This window comes from Odocoileus virginianus, chromosome 27 (genome assembly GCF_023699985.2).
Source record: "Odocoileus virginianus isolate 20LAN1187 ecotype Illinois chromosome 27, Ovbor_1.2, whole genome shotgun sequence".
Taxonomy (NCBI): Eukaryota; Metazoa; Chordata; class Mammalia; order Artiodactyla; family Cervidae; genus Odocoileus; species Odocoileus virginianus.
Window position 1 is genome coordinate 16317774 of NC_069700.1, and position 23257 is coordinate 16341030.

Here is a 23257-nt window from a genome sequence, read left to right on the forward strand (position 1 = left end):
ATAAAAGGCCAAACCTTTATAAGAGTAATTAAAAAAATTTCTTTTTGGCCATACTGCATGGCATATGAGATCTTAGCTCTATGACCAGGGATCAAACCTGCAGCCCCTGCATTGGAAGTATGGAGTCTTAACCACTGGACCACCAGAGAAGTCCAATAACTTAATCATTTTTAAAGTGACAGATATGCCCATGACATCTGAAACCATTTATATGAGAGTCAGCATACACTTCCTTATAGGATTAATTAATTTTTCATGTATATTTTCTAATAAACTATAAACTTCTTGAGGAAAGATCATCAATCTTAAAACACAGCTTGACTATATTCTGACTTCAAGTTTACTAATTTCTCATCTACCAACATTAACAATTTTAGGTTTTAAAAAAGCTAATGTTTGGAATCATGCTGTAATGTATAGAAATATTGATCACTATGTTGTACACCACATTTAAAATAGTACTGGAGGTTAACACTTCAAAAACCAAAGGCATAGAAAAAAAGGTCAGATCTGTGATAACCAGAGGCAGGGGTTGGGGAGGGGCAACTGTTTGAAGGTGGTCAAAAGGTATAAACTCCTAGTTATAAGAAACGTAAGTACTTGGGATGTAATGTACAATGTGATTAATATAATTTATCCTGCTGTATATTATATGTGAAAGCTGCTAAGAGAGTAAATCATAAGACTTCTCATTACAAGGGTTTCCCTGGTGGCTCAAATGGTAAACCATCTGCCTGTAATCTGGGAGACCTGGGTTCCATCCCTGGGTCAGGAAGATCTCCTGGAGAAGGAAATGGCAACCCACTCCTGTACTCTTGCCTGGAAAAGTCCATGGATGGAGGAGCCTGGGAGGCAACAGTCCATGGGGTCGCAAAGAGTCGGACACGACTGAGTAACTTTACTGGTTCTCATTACAAAGGGAAAAACATTTCTTTTCCTTTGCCTGTGTGTCTGTATGAGACGATGGATGGTCACGAAACTTATCGTGGTCATCACTGCATGGTGTCTGAAATTCAAATCATTATACTGTACAAAACTTATATAGTGCTATATGTCAATATATCTCAATAAAAATAGAAGAAAAAACAAAGAAGAATTTAAAATAAAAAACAAAAGGCTAATGTTTAATGCATTTTAAATAAAAATGTTTCTTTAGGTGAAAACTAGGTAAAGTGACAGATGATTTAGAAATTGCTCGCATGCATGACAAGTAACTTTTCAATCTCATCTGTGAACACAGAAGATACATTTGAAAATGTTTATTTTCAAACCTCAAGGGGCAAATGATTTTTAAAAAATAGAAAATTAAGTCGCATGCAATTTCTCTTAAAATTTTACCATTAACAACAACCAGTTAAATAAGAAATGAAAGAAAATAACAACAACAAAAAGGAATGTAATAGAAAAGAATAGCAAACAACAAAAAAAATAATAGAGATCTAAGAATGAAGTTGCAAGATACATGCTTCTTTTACGACAACTTTAAAATTCTGGTGAGAGATACCAAAAAAGCTTAAGGAAATAGACAAAAACATGAGTAAATATTCTTGGACAAAATGATCGTATCAGAAATATGATAGTTTTTCCTAAATTGACAAGCAAATTTCTATGTTCCCAATAAAAACAGTGCTGATAGAAATTTATTTGAGCAAATAGAAAACTAGACAAAGATGATTCCTCAGATCACATGGAAGAATCAGTAAGATATGAAGGCCAACAGACTTGAAGAGAAGAGAACTAAGGGGAAGCAAGTCCTACCAGACAGCAAAACATATTATAAAGTAAAAATCATTAAAATGGGACGGTACAGGTATAAAACTAGATCACTGAACGGACAGATATCCAAAAAATGAATCCAAATATTTAAAAGATTATAGGACATGATTAAAAATGTCATCTCAATCAGTGGAGGGGGTAGATTATTAAATAAATGACTCAAAAATAGCCATTTGCAAAAAAGTAAGTTGTATCCCTACCTAACATATCATACCAAGATAAATTCCTAATGTATAAATAAGACCATAAAAGCACTATAAGAAACTGTGAGGTTGGTTTTTGAGAAGGATGCCAGGACAATTCAATGGGGCAGAGACCAATATATATATATTTTTTTCTATTATCTCATGTAATGTATATGGGATTTCTTTTTGAAATAGTAAATTCATGAATTCTAAAATATACTGTGCTGATGGTTGCCCAAGTTTGTGAATATATGAAAAGCCACTAAATTCTACAGTTTAAATAGGTGAATTGTATGATATGTGAACTGTATCTTAAAGCTGCTTTTTTTTTTTTAATGAAAAGAAGCCATGGGAGATTATATTTGAAATCTCTGAGTGGGGAAGGCCTAGGTATGAAATGAACTCAGAAATCATTACAGAAAATATGAATCAATCATGTGCTATGTTCTTTGTGATTGCAACCCCATAGACTATAGCCCACCAGGCTCCTCTTGCCCATGGAATTTTTCAGGCAAGAATACTGGAGTGGGTTGCCATTTTCCTCCTTCAGGGAATCTTCCTAATCCTGGGATGGAAATCACATCTCTTGCATCTTCTGCATTGGCAGGCAGATTCTTCACCACTAGTGCCACCTGGGAAGCCTGAATAAACCAGGTCCACTAACAAAAAAAATGGATAAATAAAATTTTTCATGGAAGGAATACCATTTCTAAAGTCAAACTGTCAACAACATGAGAAACGCTGGCCTGGATGAAGCATAAGCTGGAATCAAGATTGCCGGGAGAAATACCAATAAACTTAGAGGACACCACCCTTACAGCAGAAAGTGAAGAACTAAAGAGCCTCTTGATGAAAGTGAAAGAGGAGAGTGAAAAAGCTGGCTTAAAGCTCAACATTCAGAAAACTAAGATCATGGCATCCGGTCCCATCACTTCTTGGCAAATAGATGGGGAGACAGTGGAAACAGGGAGTGATTTTGGGCTCCAAAATCACTGCAGATGGTGAGTGCAGCCATGAAATTAAAAGACACTTGCTCCTTGGAAGAAAAGTGATGACCAACCTAGACAGCATTTAAAAAAGCAGAGACATTACTTTGCCGACAAAGGACCATCTAGTCAAGGCTATGGTTTTTCCAGTAGTCATGTATGGATGTGAGAGTTGGACTATAAAGAAAGCTGAGCACCAAAGAATTGATGCTTTTGAACTATGGTGTTTGAGAAGACTCTTGAGAGTCCCTTGGACTGCAAGAAGATCCATCATAAAGGAAATCAGTCCTGAGTGTTCATTGGAAGGACTGAAGTTGAAGCTGAAACTCTAACACTTTGGCCACCTGCTGCGAAGAATGGACTCCTTGGAAAAGACCCTGATGCTGGGAAAGATTGAAGGCAGGAGGAGAAGGGGACTACAGAGGATGAGATGGTTGGATGGTATCACCGACTCAATGGACATGAGTTTGAGTAAACTCCAGGAGTTGGTGATGGACAGGGAGGCCTGGCATGCTGCGATTCATGGGGTCGCAAAGAGTCGGACATGACTGAGTGACTGAACTGAACAGAACTGAAGTGGGAAAAATATTTAACGCTTACATAATTTCCCTAACACATAAAAGTGTCCTCTAATAGAAAAGTCCATCAGTAGATACAACATTGAAAAGGAAATATAAATGCATTTTAAATACCTCAAAAGATACTCAATTTCACTCATAAGAAGAGGAATACAAATTAAAGCTAAGAGATACCATTCTTTCATCTGTGAGATGGTCACATGTGAACAAACATTCCTCCTCACGGTGCGGGTGAGAGTTTGGCTATCAGACATTCTCACCCTTACTGATGGGAGCAGAAAGTAGCACAGTCTCTATGGAGGGCAAAGTGGCAGCAAGCACATGTCAGCAGCTCCACCTCCAGGAATTTATTCTCCAGAACAGACATAACCATTCATGAAATCATATGCACACTAGTTTATTGCTGGGCTGTGATAATATTAATAATATTAATATTAATATTATCATTTGTTAATTGCTATTAACAAACAGAATGGAAATAACCAAACCTCCAGCAGCAGGGAAGTAGTTACATAGATCAAGGCTGCCCATACCCTGAAATTCTCTGCCTTTGTGAAGAAGAAAGAGGAATGCCCTCCACGTGCCGGTAATATACCAAGACCTAACAGGGAATGGCAACCCACTCCAGTGTTCTTGCCTGGAGAGTCCCAGGGACGGGGGAGCCTGGTGGGCTGCCGTCTATGGGGTCGCACAGAGTCAGACACGACTGAAGCGCCTTAGCAGCAAAATTACATGACAAAAGCAACTTGCAGAAAGGTATAAATGGTATTCACCATTTGTGGGAAAAGAGAATGGGCTGGGGAAAAACATAAATATGAACTTGTTTGAAAATGCATTAACTATCTCTGGAAGAACACAACCAAGAAAGCGTTATTAACACCTGATGATGAGGGAGGGAGCAGGAAGAGAGAATTTTTTTTCAACAAGCAGTCTTTTGTGCCTCTTGAATCATGTGAATATCTTCAATATTTTACACGTAAATAAATAAACTTAATATTCTTGCCATTGTGCTCGGTGTGGAGGCTTAGATCTACTGAGCATCAAGACCTCAGTAAATAACACAAGAGGTTCCACACAGGAAAGGAACCTGGGCGCGTAACCCAGAGAGGGATGGGCTACGAGAAAGGCAGCCAGATTTAGCAAAAACAGACACAGGATTTCCAATAGGATGTGAATTTCAGATAAATAACAAATAATTTTTATTATGCAATATTTGGGACATGTCTATACTGTATTTTGTCAGGCAGCCCAATCTATGAGAAAATGCCTGGGCTATCCTGGGCAGCTAGTTAGAACTACAACTAGTATACATCTCTGCTCAGAAGGTCTATACATACAACACTATGGAGAGAAAGAGCTGATATTTATACTTCACCTTAGAAGAAACAGTCTGACCCAGATTCAGACAGTATGCTGACTCCCCATAGGTCTGTGAAATCATTTAAGCTAAGCATGAACAACTTGTTAAAAGACCACAAGGAGTTACCATCATTTCAGGCAAAGAGGCTTCCCTGGGTGGCTCAGATGGTTAAACCTGCAATGCAGAAGACCCAGGTTTGTTCCCTGGGTTAGGAAGATGCCCTGGAGAAGAGAATGGCAATCCACTTTAGCATTCTTGCCTGGAGAATCCAGGCATGGACAGAGGAGCCCGGTGAGTTACAGTCCATAGAGTCGTAAAGAGTTGGACATGACTGAGTGACTAACACTTCACTTTCAGGGAAAGAACCAAAGTGAGGAGAAGATCTAGAAAACAAGTCACTGAAAAAAGGGGGTGTATTCATATTTTAATTTGCGACTTTTAAACTCAGTAATCTCTATTTCAGAGAGATAGAATCACCATGGTTCTCTGTGACAAATTACTTTTCAAAGTCAGCTGACAGATTTCATCTCAGCTGGAGCTGAGTGTATGAAAAAGAGAAAGAAAGAAATCCTGCATGTGGCAGCCAAAATCCAACATATCTGATATTTGCTTCCTAACTGCCTTATTTTTTTGGTAAGGTTTGCCCAGAATGATCCTGTGGAGAATAGCAGGAAATATATTATTCATATATTTCTCTTCCCATCTCACTGCAGTTCACTTTTGATCTTAGAAAAAGTCACTGCAGTAGTTGTGACCAATGAACTCAGCTCAACCAAGTAGGAACCATCTCCTGGCCCATGGCAGGTCTCCTAGGATGATGGTGATTGTGTGCATGTTATTGGGTAGGCCAAAGAGTTCGCTTGGGTTTTTCCATAAGATGGTATGGAAAAACTCGAACAAACTCTTTGGCCAACCCAATACACAGACTGGTTCCAATGCTGACTGGAGCCAGTGTTACAAATTCCGGAAATATGCCAGGATAGACACTTTGGGAGAGGAGAGCAAACTCATCACAAGACCGTCCATGTCCCCCTCTTCCCAGTCTTCTTTCCAACATCCACAACCTCCTCTACCCTGACTATATCCAGTTCAAAAATCAGCTTCTTGAACATAACCTCCAAGCTGAAGTCACTGTTCCTTCCCCTCAGTACATGTTCCAAGGCTAGATTATTATCACAAGTAAACATTGTAAAACATTGTATGAAGTACAATTAACCTTGGTAAAAACTCCCTTCTATTTCATAATGTCCCTGGCACTCATTTTAACCCTATGAAATCCCTCCAATTGCATATTATCATCCAATGAAATCAAGGCTCAGAAAAACTAAAATGCCCAAGAACTGGAACACAATCCAAGTGTGTCAGACACCACAGAATATGTTTTTGCCACTATTCTATATTGCCTTATGTGTCTCTCCATTAAAAAAAAAAAAAAAGCTAATTGGGTTTTCTTCTAATGTATAAAAGCAATAATATCCAATATTAGGGTACAGTTAAATATAATTTTATATCCTATGGATATATAATACCCATGTATCATTACTATGAGGCCCATGGTCCAATATTATCAATTCATGAAAGATGCATATTTTAAAAAGAAAATACATGGGGAAAGTCTGGATTTCTATGTCTAGCAAAATGGTGACACATACAATATTGAGATTTCTGGGGGAAAATACAGCAAACACTTTTCAAATATATAACTGCACTCACAGGGAAATAAGGGAAATCCCCTAAAGCTGAAAACAAACAGAAATTTGGAAGTTGATGCTGAGGTTGTAGTTGCCTGAGATATCTGTTGATTTCTAGAACAGAGACAGAAGTCTAAGGGCTACAATACAGAAGTTGGAGCCTTGGGTGCATTCAAGATGAGGGGTTGGAACTAAGGTACCTTGGAAAACCAGGAACCTTTAAGAGAAGCAATCTTGTGGGTGAAAGGATGAACTGGGGAAAAAAAATAAAAATAAAACCCTGGCCACTGTACTCTATGAGAAGAAATAATTCTTCCCTGAGAACTGACAACCACAGGTTTGCTCCTCACAGGTCTGGGCTCCACTTTTCATTACACATTTGGTTCAATTAAAACCAAGGGGAGAAATTACCTTAAAGTAGTTCTGGGCTGGTAGTACCCACAGATACCTGGCAGAGGAAATGAAAAATCCTTTCTGGAAGAACTCACCGCAACCCTCAGGGAGAACTCAGATCAACATGAGTTTAGAGTTCCAAATTACAAAACATAGAGACACCAGGAAGAAAGGCAACAGAAAAGACAAAGAGAATCTGGTTCCTGAGATTTTCAAGTAATAAAATCCTGACCTACAGATATAAAATAAGACACTTAAAATGTTTACAAAAAGTAAGATATAAGATTACTCTGAAAAAAAAAAAGACCCTGGCAAATTTGAAAAATCACCAAGCACAAGGGTAAAAGTAATTAAGATACTTTTGCTATCAAAAGCTCAACAGACGAGTTAAAGAGCAGATTAGACACTACTGAAGAATTCATGAACTCAGAAGGTCCTATTTGACATACGTATACCTATGACTGATTATGTTGATGTCTGGCAGAAACCAACACAATTCTGTAAAGCAATTTTCCTTCAATTAAGAAAATAAACTTTAAAAAAAAAGGTCTTATTGGAGCCAAGTCTTAAAGAGATGAGACAATGAAACATGTGGACAGAAAGAAGAGTCCTAGGCAGAGGGGACCTGAAATGCAAAGGCTTTGAGGACGGAATGTGCCTTGTATTCCAGGAACTGCAACACGGTCAGCATGGCTAAAGGGAAAGGTGGGGGAGGCAACTGGAGGCCACACGGGTTCACAGGTCGATACAAGGACCTCCGGCTTGGCCTCTGAGACGGGAAGTGGTGCAGCATTAACTCTGTCGGCTGCGGCTTCCAAGCTGAAGGGAGTGTAGAGGGCAGAGAGATAAGCGAGAAGCCCGTGCACTTATCTAGGTGAGGGGGATGGCAACTTGCCCCGAGGAGGCAGCAGTGAGGGTCTGGGTCTCAAAATACCTTAATTATTTTGCAGGTAGAGACTGCAGGATTTGCTGTTGGATGTGGCAGAGGGCATGAGATGAAGACAAGTGAGCAGGATGACTGAGCAGTTGGAAGAATGGGGTTGGAATGACCTGAAATGGGGAGCACTCAAGACAGCCAAGTGGCGTGCTGATCAGGGCACTGGATAAACAGGTCTGGAGTTCAGAGGAGAGAGGAGCCCGGAGGTATAATGGGGAGCCACAGAGCAGGCTTAAAAGCTGCAAGACTGGTTAACAGCACTGAGCGGGAGAAGTATAAACAGAAAGGAAAGAGAAGAGGGGGAAGAACTGCCTGAGTGGCAAACCTGAGCGAGGACTGGAGGGACTGGCCCGTCTTCAAACGGGTCCATCAGCGACCGCTCTCACCAAGTCAGATGGACGCATGGGGAGGCCTTGGTGTGCAAGGGGGAGAAACTTAAAGTAACGCCTTCTGATTCAGAGAGCACCACATTTTGCTGTCAACAGGAATGCGAATCCCATGGCAGCAGCTCCCTGGCTACTTCAGCCGGAGCAAACCAAACAGAGCTCTGGCCTGATGAAAGGACTGACAACATCCACCATTAAGTGGATTCCGATCGCTGCCAATTCTACCACTACCAGATGGACTGATGTAAAACCCAGTTTTGTATCTCCTCCATTAACAATATACCATGGGGGGGGGGAATTAGAAATTTATTTTTAATATATTTTAACAACATTGGAGGAGAGTAGGAGAGTCTGGCTTCGTGAGCTTGACATCTGGTTGTGCAAAAATATGCAGTTCTACTTCAGAAACTTTTAAAAAGGCATTTTGGTAAGCCAGGCTGCAGCAGTTCGGAGCTTGGTTGTAATCTCAGCTGGGAAGATTCCAAAGATGAGGGCCTCTGCAGTTTTTACCCTGGAGGGAATGCTGACAATCCATAGCTGTGTTTTTGCTTTCTGTATCCTCAGTCTAGCCCTAAACCTAGCCCTATCCATTGCTCTGGGCATGCAGAGCACTCATCTTCCTGCTGCCAATTCTCTTTCGTATTTCATTTCGAAGCAAGAAACGGAAGCAACAAGAGATCAGCCGGTGCATGTTGGCAGACAGAACTGAAAAGCACACAATTATGCCTGTCTCCCCTTTTTGGGGGGTGGCTTCCCTTGTAGCTAAGTTGGTAAAGAATCTGCCTGCAATGCAGGAGACCCGGGTTCGATTCCTGGGTTGGGAAGATCCCCTGGAGAAGGAAATGGCAACCCACTCCAGTATTCTTGCCTGGAGAATCCCATGGTCAGAGGATCCATGGGGTCACAAGAGTCGGACACGACTGAGTGACTAAACCACCACCACCCCTTTTAGGAAGTCTTGGTCAGGTTCTCCCCTTCCCCTCCATCGATCCCCTCCCTGCAGGTCTCTATAAACCCAAGCTTCCAGGCAAAGGTGTTGGTTGTTATTACTTGATTAAACCTTAAGGTCTTTTTTCTCTATGAGGATGTCACAGGAGATTCCTGGTGACCAAAGGCTATTTTAGGTATTTTTGACAGAAGGTTGTATGGGAGATAGCTGGAAGATAGGTGTCTGTCTTGTAGTTCTCTAATCATAGCTGCTTAACACACCCATTTTGTCCTCAAAGCAGCTTGAGACAAGCCAGACGCTGTAGTATTAGGCCAAGTCCCCAGGTGTTCCTTAGAGAAGGATCGTTCCACCCTCGCGGTTTGAGCTCTCTAAAGAGGCAGAGCCTGGTCACCATTATACCAAGAGACCCAGCCCACCAAGCAAATACATTCACATCAATCTTCCTGGGGGGAATTGGCTTCATTAAAGGGATTAGCTTCACTAACAGGATTAATAGGGCTTGGGAGTTTTGAAATCAGCTTCACCAATAACTGAGGAGAAAAAGAAAACTTTCTAGTTCCAAATTGCAGAATGGATATATAACATCTATTTCCCCTCTTTCCTACATTTCTACTGAAAATTGAAAATAAAGGGAAAGGCAGGCACAACATATGAACAGATGGGAGAAAAGAAACCCTAACATTGGAAAAATAAGAATGAGAACTACTAATAGACCAGAAACTCCAAAGAATTCCTGGAAGATGGGAAGCAGGTGGCATGGAAGCGAGGGAGATAAAGGAAACCCATTCTCTAGAAACTGGGGAAGCACAGGGCTTTCCGGGAGCACTGGAGGAGCCCTGAGCCCATGAAAGCCAAGGTAAGCTGGGTCAGTGCACAACCTCTGTGTGATGCATTGAAAGAAAGCCAGATCTCAAGCTTATGCCAGGAATCTTCTCTTAAGAAACAGAGATCTGGGACTTCCCTGGTGGTGCAGTGGAGAAGAATCCACCTGCCAGTGCAGGAGACACGGGTTCGACCCCCGATCCAGGAGGATTCCGTATGCCGAGGAGCAGCTGGGCCCGTGTGTCACAGCTCCTGAGCCTGCAGGCTGCAGCGACTAAAGGCCATGCGGCTAGAGCCTGTGTCCGCAAGAGAGCCACCACAATGAGAAGCCTGTGCACTGCAACAAAGATCCAGTGGAGCCAAAATAAATAAATATGCAATATATATTTTTAAATCTCTTTTAAAAAAGAGAGAGCAATTTGTCCTCATAGGGTGTCAGAGGCAGCAGAGGGCCTACAAAAAAAGCAGAATCAAGAGAGTGTGAAGACTGTCCCGGAAGGAGACTGTTCTGCCCGTAGTCCGAGTCCCCGGTCGGGAAAGAAGACTCCTCGCAGCAATGCAACTTGCAATAGGGGAATTTATTACTGACTCGAGCCAGGGCCCCCCGCCCTCATCAAGGGTGTGAGGACGAAAGGCCCCAAGCCCCAGTTCTCTCGGGTATTTATTAGGTAAAAAAAAAAGCAGCAGGTAGTTGGAGCAAGCGGATTGGTTACACAGCGGGTAGTTGGCGCAAGCGGATTGGTTACACAGTTGCAAGGCAATTTTTGTTGGCCCAATGTGGGGCTTTCAGCTTTCCCCTAATAGGTTCCCTTTTTTCTTGCTAGGCATATGTTGATTGGCTAGCTCCAGGAGGCCTGATAATTATGTTGCCCCAGGAAACTAGGCCTACTCCTAATCTAGGCTGCTTGTCATGGCCTTAGCCGTGACAGCCTCACAGAAACATACAGCATTCCCAAGCCATGCACCTCAAGAGCAGAGCTCTCCTCCCCACGGCTACCTGGGGAGCCCCTACCTACCCAGACTGGAGGGAAATTTTCCCACTTTTAAAGTCATTGGCTTTCAATGCAAAAAAGTTTTCTGAGTAGCCTTACATGTTCCTGTTTTCTAGCCTGGAAGTTCTCTTTAAATTGTTTGAATATGTTGTGTTTGAATCAGACAAAAGTTCTGAAGCATCATCGTCCTGTAGGGGTTTAAAAGCCTGACCAGGCCCATAATGCCTTGTCTATTTCTACGCTCCCATTGGGTGATCAGCAAAGTGGTTATTTACTTTTCACATCTGTATTAGTTTCCTGGGGGTGCTGTTATAAAGCACAGCAAACTAGGTGGTTTAAAACAGTAGCAATTTATTGGTTCACAATCCTAGAGGCCAGATGTCTGAAATCATGGTGTCACAGCCCCTCCGAGACCCTGGGGCAAATCCCTTTTTGCCTCTGTCACTGATATTCCCGGGCGTGCAACTACATCACTCCAGTCTGCGTCTGTTGTCAAATGATGCTCTCCTAGGCTGCCTCTGTATCCAAATTTCTCTGCTAACAAGGACACTAGTCATACTGGATTAACGGTCTCATTTTAGCTCAAGTACATCTGTGAAAACCCTAATTCCAATAATGTCACATTCACAGGCACCAGGATCTGGGACTTCACCTTATCTTTCGGGGAGGACACAATGCAACACACACCACCATCCTTTGTTCTTTTCAACAGAAGGGCTTTATGAAATGTTCCCGCTTTGTCCCATTACTGACCCCACAGAGTACCTAAAACAGACAGCATTTTCTAAGTTTAAGGGTGGACCCCAAAAAAAAAAAAAAAAGCCAACCATTTTACAGGGAGAAGAAAGAATAACTCAGGTCTTCACACACTGGGGATTTTCTTTCATCTCTGCCCAAAAAAAAACCAGTCAAGTTAGAACCAAGGTAGGATGAATGGTAAAGGACTTCAGGGTATTCCAATCCAGACCATGATACACTGTGGCCAGAAGTTACAGACATTGCATGGTGATGGTTTATTATGGCTGCTGCTAGTTTTTAACATGAAAAGCCAGAAGGAGCTTTGAAAGATCAACTTCGTGATGAAACTGCTGTTCCTCCGCAGCTGCCATTTTTTCTGTGCTAACATTTCTGATCAAAGGGAAAAGTTTGTTTTTTAAAATGATATATTACAAAAACCCAGGAGAACTGCCTTTTATTGTCTGTCATCTGTGTCTCCAACCTCTGGCACACTGCCCGGATGGAGGCTGAGTGAATGAAATAACTCGTTTTTTAACTATGATGACCAAAACATACACTAAAAATATTACGATCAAATTATACTAATGAATGGCTATTTTCTCTTTCCAGGTTCTCCTTCCATTTATTCAGTATGTATACATATACTTCACCAAAGCTATTCTCTTAGTGAAATATAGTTCTTTCATTTCACATTTTATCCCTCATTATCCCTCACTGCTACTTTCTTACTCATTATTCTTTTCTGTTATTTTGCAATATCCCATGGAGGTGATTCTTATAACTGACTTCACCATTTCCTTGTGAAAGTGAAAGTGTTAGCTGCTCAGTCGTGTCCGACTCTTTGGGACCCCCATGGACTGTAGCCGACCAGGCTCCTCTGTCCATGGAATTCTTCAGGCAAGAATACTGCAGTGGGCTGCCATTTCCCTATTGCTGGATGATTGGTTGTTTCTGGTATGTGGCCTTTATCAATAATGCTGCAGTGAAATGCTTCTACAGGCTCAGAGAGAAAACAAGCTCTAGCATGTCTGCCTGAGGGAAATGAAAACAGCTCAAATGGGGCCTCATTTCAAAGACCTCAGTGGATCTTCCCGGTGGCATTTTCCTGCGGGCTATTCTGCGTTTATAGCTGGTCCTGTTTGCAGTTAACTGGCTAACAAAAGGAGGCTGGTAAACGCTTACTCTTCAGAGCCAGTGAACTCAAACAAGATAAACTGTATTTTGCTATTTCGACTTAGCCCTTGGGAGCTGCTGGAGGTGTTCTCTTTGTCATATTATTCTTACACCATCTGAGCATCCAAACTTTATCAGTCACTACTGTGACAAAAGCTGTCTTTGCTGAGGCAGTCTTTATTCACAGGGGTGACTGCAGGCCATGGGTTACCATCTGAGCATCTTGCACTCAAGGAGTCAAAGTGAGTAGAGAGGAACATGGTGATTTCCTGGAAGTAACTGGATAAAACAGTCAAGAGAACAATTCAAAGGACAGGTGGATAGTGAAAGGTGTGTGAGAAGAAAGAAAAGGTAAAGAGAAGTTATATTTACTTAGGTACTGATTCCTAGAGTAAACCATCTCTTCTGAACTTGGAAATGGACACACTGTCTCAGGGTCCTCATATTATAAATAACACCAAACATTGGTATTCCTGGAGAAACTATTCCTACATTAAGGGAAAATTTTCCAGAAGGTGAAACCTTGAGTGTACATCTTGGAGCTTTAAATAGTCTCCCTAATTATGGGAACAGCTTGGCTTTCAGTTGGCTCAGCAATTCTGTTTCTCCCTAAATTTAATTCTTACTAATGGGGTCAACACTGCTTTCTAAATAAATGCTTTGTCCTGTGCTCTAAAAATTAAATCATCACCTTTAGAGAGCATGCACGAGGAAAGGCCAGGAAGAGTGCAGACACCATCTGCCACCCACTGTAGGGAAAACCCAGTCAGTGCTCAGTGATGTTTAAATTCAGATACTAGATGTTTTATGAGTCAATAACACACAGTGAATCTGCTTTACGCCAAATTCTAAAGACAGGTGATGATTACCAAATTTCTGAAACAGGCAAACTGTTCATCAATTCTGAGACTGTTCAAGCCCTCAATTCTATTAATATTTATCAACATGTCTATAATTAGCTGGTCTAAGAGTTCTTTACACAACAAAGATTTACTATATAGAACAGGGAACTATCTTCAATATCTTGTAACAAACCATAGTGGAAAAAGAATTGGAAGAAAAGATTCAAATCACTTTGCTGTATACCTAAAATTAACATAATATTGTAAATCAACTATACTTTGTTTAAAAAAAAAAGTTCTCCTTTAGAATTTAACCTTCTGGCATTAATAATTATTCATTTATTCCCTATGAAAGAAAAGGAATAAAATAGAAAGAAGGTAGAATATTGTAGGTTAATAATTTATCCTATTAACAACAAGAAAGTTTTTTAAATGGTTTGTAATATTCATCATCACCATCACAATATAATAGCCATTGATAATAGTCCTTTTATTCACAAGGCAGTTTTACATACTATTTTCATATTGTTTGAAGTTCCCATTAAGAATCTGAGAGAGGTAAGACAGATACATGTCATCCACAACAGGTATATAGAATATTCTGGTTGAATTAGCTGAAATTCTGTGGTTCACCAATCAGAAGTTAGTTTCCAGTTTCTCCAAAGCAAGTCTCTAAGTTTCAATGTGTAAGGAACACAAAGAATGGGAAAGAGTCAAGGTTGCTTTTTCCTGATCTTTTTCACTTTTAACACTGCCTTTGCCAAGGCAGTTGATAAACTCTTCATGAGTCACACTCCTTCACCCTGGACCTGCCTGAGCCTGGAGAGTGGACTTGAAGATTAAGCAGCTCAGAAAGTACCTGTGGAAGAAGCTTCAACCCACTGCTCTTACATCTACAAAGGGCTCTCAAGGCCTCAGATCTTTACCAACAAACCAAGGAAGGAAGGAAGGAAGGAAGGTGGTGGAGGAAGCCCAGACATGACTAGATGCCAGGCCAGGAAGGTAAAAACTTGGCAGTGTTTCAGTAAGGTAATATATGGTCTGAATTTCTCCACTGAAAGAGGATAAAGTAAAACTAGTCCTAGAAAAAAACCTGTGCCAACCTACACAGAGGATTACCCAGGAATTTACTGGCAACAGAGATAATGCCTTACAATTACAGTATAAAATGATTTTCTATTAGGCGATCAAGCAGAATTAAGGGAAACATGATCCAGCATTGGTTTTTAAACACAGGATGGGCATTCGTGTGGAATGGCAAGTGAACAGATTCTGTGATGCTCCAAAGGGCAGACCAGGCAATAAATAGGAGGGAAAATAAGCCAAAAAAGAGAAAGGTCAAATCACTCTTTTAACAATGTTCTAAGAATCAGATTATTAAGGAGACAGTGAAGAGAATAACGCAAGATGTTTCCTCGTCATTAGACACATCAAATTAGTAAAGAAAATATCAGCACAAGGGTTGATACAATCAGGCTGGTGAAGATCAGCAAAGTTCTCTGAAGCAACAGCATCTCTGTATAAAGCAGACAAATATACAGATAGAGCACTAATTGGAGAGATCCCATTCCTAGGCATGGCCAGAAGCATTAAAATATGCAAAAAGACTCAAAATGTGAAGAGAATCTATTAAAATACAATAAGAAAACTCTACTGGGAGAGATAACAGGAGATACAAATACAGGGGGAGGGAAATCTTGTATAACCTGGAAAGACAATAGACATTAAAGATAATAATACTGTTAACAAAAAAACAAAAAATGAACTAAAACTCAACAGATGGCTTTAAAGTACTTGACAAAATTCATTTGCAAAAAAAACAAACAGGCAAAAAGTTGGGGAATGAAAGAAGAGGCAAGAGGCATGGTAGATTCTAAAACTCATTATAAATCAAAAATCATCTATTAAAACATACATGCTAAAATAACTTTTTATTAAGGCTTAGTCTATCACGGGGCTTCCCTTCCAGTGGTAAAGAATATTCCTGCCAATGCAGGAGACACAAGAGACTTGGGTTCAATCGTCGGTCGGGAAGATCCCCTGGAGGAGGAAATGGTAACCCACTTCAGTATTTTTGCCTGGGAAATCCCATGGACAGAGGAGTCTGGCGGGCTACAGTCCGTGTGGTCACAAGTCAGACACGACTAAGCACGCATGCACTACTCATTACTACTCTATAACAAACCAGGAATAACAAAACAGTGGGATGGGAATTACTATTTAAGAAGTGCCATCATGATAATGAATATATGTTTCTAACAAGGAGGAAAATTTACTTGAATGTTCCAAAGACAAAAAACTTAATGGGAATACTTTTTAAAAAGAAAGAGAAGAAAGGAAAAATACAATATTAGTTTCAAACACAGGGACAAAATTAATTTGGATCAATTAAGGAATCAGATATTATCAAAGACTAATGCAGCAGGAAAGTAGCTGAACATCTACTGACATTATAAAATATTATGAGGAGCCTCACAAACACCCCTGCAGCCTAGAAGGACTAATGTATCCTAGGAATAGGGGCTAGAAGAAATCAGAGGCATGCCATGACAAGACTCAAAGAAAACAGGGGAAGGATGGCCAAGATGTACCTCTCTATGGGGACTTCCCTTTAACAACCTGGAACAATACCAATTTATAAGTTCCATTTCCAGGCTAAATGGACCATACATATACATAACAACAACAAAATTTTTATTAATACAAAGCTAAGTGCCAAGGCAGAAGCAAAGCAAAAATCTGTTTAGAGGGACAGTGCTGGACATGAAGCAGATAGAACTCCACCAGAAAAGCAATTCCCACTGAAAATGAACCACCGTAATAACAAGAGTAATATACCTTAGAGAACAAACCAGTACAAAGGAGAGGTGGCAGATATTAACAGATGAGAGCAAGAAACAGGAGTAAAAGTGTACCTAAGAGACACTACAGATGAAGTATGTTTGAAGTGGTGAAGCAGATTAAAGTGAAAAGAGGAGACAAAAATTAAAAGACATAGTTTAAATGATGCAATCAGAAGTTGTAGAATTAGAAATAAAGTCATCGGAGCCATGTCAAGGTATGGCAGAAGCCACTACAATATTGTAAAGTAATGAGCTTCCAATTAAATAAGTTTTTAAAAAATAAATAAAACTCAATGAAATGGAAGCTGTAACTGAAGAAATAACCTGAAATGCAATTCAAATAAGCTGAAAATGCAAAAGACAGAATAAAGTCCTGAAGTAAAAAAAATGTTGGCCCATTATACGTCTTCTGATGACTCCAAAAGGAAAGAATAAAAATAATTGGGAGGATTAAATAGCTATACTCCAAAACAAAATGAGAATTTTTTTAAAAAGAATTGGGAAGAAACAAAATGTAAAGAGAAAACAGCCAAGAAGTTTCTGGAGTCAATGAAAGACAGAAATCTTCATATTCTGGAAGTACAAGAAGTTTTGAGCAGGTTGAAAATAATTCTGTTCCTATTCTCCCTGAAACGAAACTGCAGAACTGGAAAGACAGAGATTAAATCTTGTGAAATCATCATTGTCACCATCCCCAGAATTTGTCATTATTCCAAACGGAAACTTTGTACCCATTAAATCATAACATTACCTACGCCTGGCAGTTTCCAGTAATCACTATTCTACTTTCTATTTCTATGAATTTCACTCTTCTAGATATTTCAAATAAGTGGAATCATACAATATTGTCCTTTTGTATTTGGTTTACACCACTTAGCATATCTTCAAGATTCATCCATGTTGTAGCATGTTACAATTTCCTTCCTTTTCCAAACTGAATAATATTCCATTGTATGTAAGGATCATATTTTGATTATCCATTTATCCACTGATGGACATGACATTGAAGATTCTGAAGCAGAAGTATGACATGTTCATATATCTGCTTTAGAGTAACCCTAGGAGGGGACTGAAGGATCGTATTGTGAACCAAAAGAAGACTTTGTTTCAAGAAAGTGAGAATAGTAAGAGGCCTAGTAAAATGAGATCAGAAAAAATTTCTCCAGATTTGGGAGGAGCAGTTGCCGCACAGGAGTAGTTAGGAAATTCTGATATAAACGAGTGAAGACTAGTTAGCTAGCAGCATACTCCTAAACACGTATGTGTTGGGAAAGTCGTCTTTCCCACAGGATAATAAAATGTTGAGCATTTGGCACCTAGAATTTGAATGTCTTATAGTTTAAAGACAAGGAGGCTGAAGACACTGAATTAACAAAATATTTCAACCTCCTGATAAGTAGAAATACAATGAGAGAGACAGTAAAGACAGTAGTTTTATTGAAGATAAGTCATCTCAAGAGGTGCTTTTTGAGACATTTTCAAGAAAGAAAACTATGTTATATTGACCAGAAGACATCCTATTCTTTATTTTAATGAGAGGGATAGAAAATAAGTGGTAAAGTATGCTGATAATCACAACCTTAGAATAACAGGATCTTTATCCTAGAGAGGAGTAATCCATACTTCCCCATCACATGAAGAAAACATACCACACACACTAACATTTAAAATCTGTAGGTGGGGACTTCCCTGGTGGTGCAATGGCTGAGACTCCACCCTCTGCATGCAGCGGGCCCGGGTTGTATCCCTGGTCAGGGCGCTACATCCCACATGCCACATCTGGGAGCTTGCATGTTGCAACCAAGACTCGGTGCAGCCAAATAAATATTTTAAAAAATAAAATTTGTAGGTGGCAACACTGAGTTAATTTGCCTTCCATACTTAATAATTCTGGAATTCTCCTGTCTCTAGCTACATTGCTTAAATTAAACAGATGTTTCCTAGAATCCCTTGCTTTTATGAACTTAAGGAAAAGAATGTACAGCAGGCTAGACATAATACCACTTTCCAACAGTAACATATTCTACCAATGTTATTTGGAAGGGATTACAGTTCAACACCGTATCTTTAATCTATCTGTGTGTCATTTAAGACTTATTTTGAAACAACTACCTATGGTTAAAAGACTCTGCCAAATGATGCAAAAATAGATGCTATTTTGGTCCAACCATATCTACTGCTTAACAGAAATAAAGCTTCTCACTATGGAATTCACATGAATAGTGTCTAGAAATACATATTTAAAAAAATAAATAGAGCAATAACTCACCAATTACTCCAGGCCCATTAAAGCGAAGTTCCTTCCTTATGGTATCAAATATAATTACCTGGAATTGACATGCCTTTAAGATTGATTATATTTATTATTGTTGTTGTAAAGATGCTGCAAAGAAATATTTATGCACTTCTGATGATTTAATATTACAAATCAGAACAAGTTTTGGTCACATCAAAATATTTCTATTTTTAGTGCCAAATTATTCTGAAGACATAGAAAATATTTTTTGAAAAGAAAACTTATGTTGAGAACAATAATAACAACTAACTTTTACTGAAGTGGGCTTCCCTTGTGGCTCAACTGGTAAAGAATCTGCCTGCAATGCACAAGACCTGGGTTCAATCCCTGGGTTGGGAAGATCCCTTGGAGACAGGAAAGGCTGCCCACTCCAGTATTCTGGCCTGGAGAATTCCATGGACTACACAGTCGCAAATAGTTGGACTCAGCTGAGAGACTTCCACTTTCACCTTTTACGGAAGTGTTACTGCATGGCTGACAACAAGTAAAGAGCTCTTATACGTATTGCTTTAATTCATTCTTATAGGAATTCCATTAGGTTGTTCCTATTATTATCCCTATTTTACAGATGAAAAAACTGAGTCTCAGAGGAAGTTAGGAATTTGTCAAATCTGACACAGCCGCTAAGTGGCAGAGCCATGACCAAACCCAGGCCATCTGACCTGGCAATCTACATCATTGCCCCAGAAATAGTCATGCTTGATTCTACAGATTTATTTAAAGAGAATGCATCTTCTCTGTTTGGCTAGAAAAAAATTAAGAAAATTTAACAGCAAATCCATTCTTCTACAATTAAAAATTACCGAGGCTCTCTTTTGACTATTTTCTTTTTTTTTTTCTTTTGACTATTTTCATTGCAGTCAGTTTGACTGAATTATTTTTGTTATTCTAAAAGGAAATTAATTTCCTAAATTAGCATCTTAGATGGCAAAGGTGTGATGAATCTATCACCTGAGGTCCTAAAGAAGTCTTGATTATATTTGTATTTCTCTTTTTCAAATTTTTCAAATTCAAAGAGGAATTCAGCTTTCCATATGAAACAAAAGTCTACAGCTGAACTGATATTTCCAGTTTCCCTTGTCTATATGAAAAATCATGTATAATAATAAGCAGAAGATAAAATTTTACATTTGGCATAATTTCAAGAGTCTCCATGATTGTGGTCTTCTTGTAACAAACAATTTGAAACATCTGGAAAATAAACATACATTTCAGGAATAAAGAAATAAACACTAACACTCCCTTCACAAAATTTCTTGCTCTTTTGAGGGGGTTGTCTGAAATTAACTTTTTCTATTATTATCAAAGATATCATTCAACTTTTCTATTTAAATACTGGAAAAAACACTAACATTTAACCCACAAACAAAAATGTTTAGATGAGAAATCTAGCAATAAAAATGGATGAGTGTATATATCATATTCTTTTCTCACTCCATATACTTAAGAGAATGAATGATGGAAAGAATAATGACTTTCACAAACTAGGTTTATGCTCTTGATTACTAATATAGTGATGAATATCCATTCTGTGGAGGAAGTTCAAAGGGAAGGAGGAAAAAGCCATGAAAAGGTTTTTAGCTTCAAATTATGGTTAAGATACACAGACAAAACGAATTTAACAAATGATAGTAAAGATCACATAAATAATACCAAACGAAGTTTAAAGAAAACCGATTCTACAGGGCTAAGAAATGCAATTCACGAGATTGGGAAAAGATGCAAATTTTCTCGACCCCACCCTACTAAGAAACAATCAATCGGTGCAGTAATCGAGAATAAGCCCTTTCCTAGATGGCCAGAAGAACCTTAAGAAACTCACCTCCTAACTCGGGGCGTCTTGGTTTTATTTTTCTTTGGCATAACCTGCCTACTTGCTGCCCTCTCTTCCCATTACTCGGCCAGAGGGTTGGGAAGGGGGATATTTTATCGAGGCGCTGCTGACCAGGAGAGACTCTTGCCCAAACCGGAGACAGGATGAGGCCACTGCTGCGCTCTTACCTCCCGCAGTGACAGCGACTGTGGTCACCGCTTCTCTGCGCGGGGCCAGCCAGTCTCGCCGGGATTGGCACGGGTCTAGCCAAGATGCAACCAGGAGGGTCCCCGCCCGCCCCTCGCTGCAGCTTCTGCTGGAGCTGGGATAGCGCGCGCCCGTGATTCAGCGCCTTTCTGCTGCGTGGTTACCACGGCGACGCGCGCGCACGCGCACACGTGCCCCCAGGGATGGGAGAGGAGCTGTCTTTACCCAGCTCTTGGCTCCCAGCTCGAGCTCTAAAGATGAGTACACAAGTTACCTGGGCTCCCACCCCGCAGGAGACCAAACAGAAGGCTTTCGAGCAGCAGGCTGGCCTGCATTGCTCCACTTTTCCTTCACCAACCCCTTCAGGCCACCTTGGTCCTAAACAGCCTGAGGGGATGAGTACCTCTTACAAATGCCCAGGCCAGGTTCAAGCGAGGCGTGAGCACAGTACTTGGGTCAAAGACCCTTTGCAAATGTCTTCCCCAAAGCAAAGTCACCCACATGCACACTTCCTACGCCTCCAGAGGGAGCCTCTTTAGGCTTCCCGCTAATTTTGAGCACGTGTTGCTTTCTAAAACGAGGATGGAAACCGGTGTTAAGAAGTATTGCATTATGGGAAGATGATCATTTGCACAATAGAAAACTCCTGTGTAAGATTCTCCCTTGCATTTATAGTTTCCTTGTAGAAAGATGCACACATCGAGGTATGGTAACAGAGAACCGAAAAGGAAGCCAGGGCACTTCTGAGGCCTTCCTTGTACATTCCCATGACAATTAAGTTTAGAGCAGTACTTATTGGAAGCAATGACTTTGGGAGGGATATTTCCTGTTAATTTCGCTTCTGGGTTAATCTGTACCTGTCCTCCCAGTCTGATCAACTGGTATTTCCACTGTTTCAGTCCTGAGTAGTTTTTGATGAACAATCCCCTTCTAGGCTATGCCCTGGCTATGGCTGGGCCTTGAAAGAGTTACTTGCTGAAACTGTCTTGTCAATTATAAAATAGAGATGGTAATAGCACTTGTAGAAGATGATTGTGGGGATTTGAGGAGTGCACAAAGACAAAAACTATTCAGGACTGAAAGAGTGGAAACACCAATTGATCAGGCTGGGAAGACAGGTACAAATTAACCCCGAAGGGAAATTAACAGGAAGTATTTCTTCCAGTCATGCAGTAGCTGTAAAATGACATAACAGCCTCCTCTAAGAATGACTACTTTCCTACCAGCCGCCCCCCTTTGCTTCACTATTTCCATTAGTAACTAGTGATACCCCATTGCAGTTCTCCTTCCCTCATGACAGTGCCCAATCCATAGTTAATCCTTGCTTCTCCCAACCCGCCTCTGAAAAAGAGTAACCCAACAGGACCAATCTCTGATTCCAAGACCCTCCTTCAAAGGAAACCCAAACCTTACAGGACACGCCATCCTTTCTCTTCTCATAGTGGCATTCCATTGTATCCCCGAGTGCCCTTTCTGCCCACATCAAGAAATCTGATGTACTCAGACAAGAAGGCTGTTCCCAGGAGTCTCTAAATAAAAATTAATTAATATATGGGCTTAAAAATCTTTACACATATATATATGCTTACATATACATGTAAGTTTAGCCTAGACTTTTAAACTCAGAGTCATTACAATGAATATCTATTTTGATATATGTAATACATATAATCAGGGAACTTCCCTGGTGGCTAAAATGGTAAAGCGTCTGCCTGCAATGCGGGAGACCTGGGTTCAATCCCTGGGTCAGGAAGATCCCCTGGAGAAGGAAATGGCAACCCACTCCAGTACTCTTGCTTGGAAAATCCCATGGATGGAGGAGCCTGGTAGGCTACAGTCCATGGGGTCGCAAAGGGTAGGACACGACTGAGCGACTTCACTTCACTTCACAATACATATAATACCTATTTTCATACTGGATTATGAAAATATTAGCTGCCTCTCTAAGACACAAATGAGAGGCCACTATCATTTCTCTTCACCGTTTATTGAGCTCCTGCTACATGCCAGACACTATCATAAATACTAAAGATAAAATGATGTATTTTTAGTACAGCTTTCCAGACTTTATCTGATCTTTATATGCTGTTGGTTGGGACATTTGTTCTTACTGAATTGCACAATAAAAGACAAGGACATACATTTTTTTTGGAGGTGGGAGAAACAGGTCTAGCATGATTCAAGTACTTACCGTATCAGTGGCAAAGATGCTGCTTACCATACTGATACACAAGATTCTCAGTTGGAATTTCAACAAGACTGGAAATAAGGTACACAAAGCTACTATACT

At 40.2% G+C, this 23257-nt stretch overlaps 1 protein-coding gene across 4 annotated transcripts in view; it reads right to left on the bottom strand.

Moving 5' to 3' along the window:
• KIAA0319 (KIAA0319 ortholog) overlaps window positions 1-21128 on the bottom strand; it is a 70198-nt gene extending 49070 nt beyond the window's left edge. For 2 of the 4 annotated variants that reach the window (XM_070456220.1, XM_070456222.1), the window contains exon 1: window positions 20949-21128. The gene's annotated coding sequence lies outside the window, so the exon portion shown is untranslated. Of the gene's footprint in view, window positions 1-20769 lie in introns of all 4 variants that reach the window. The other 2 variants (XM_070456221.1, XM_070456223.1) reach the window with 2 other exon arrangements.
• Window positions 21129-23257: the final 2129 nt, after the last annotated feature.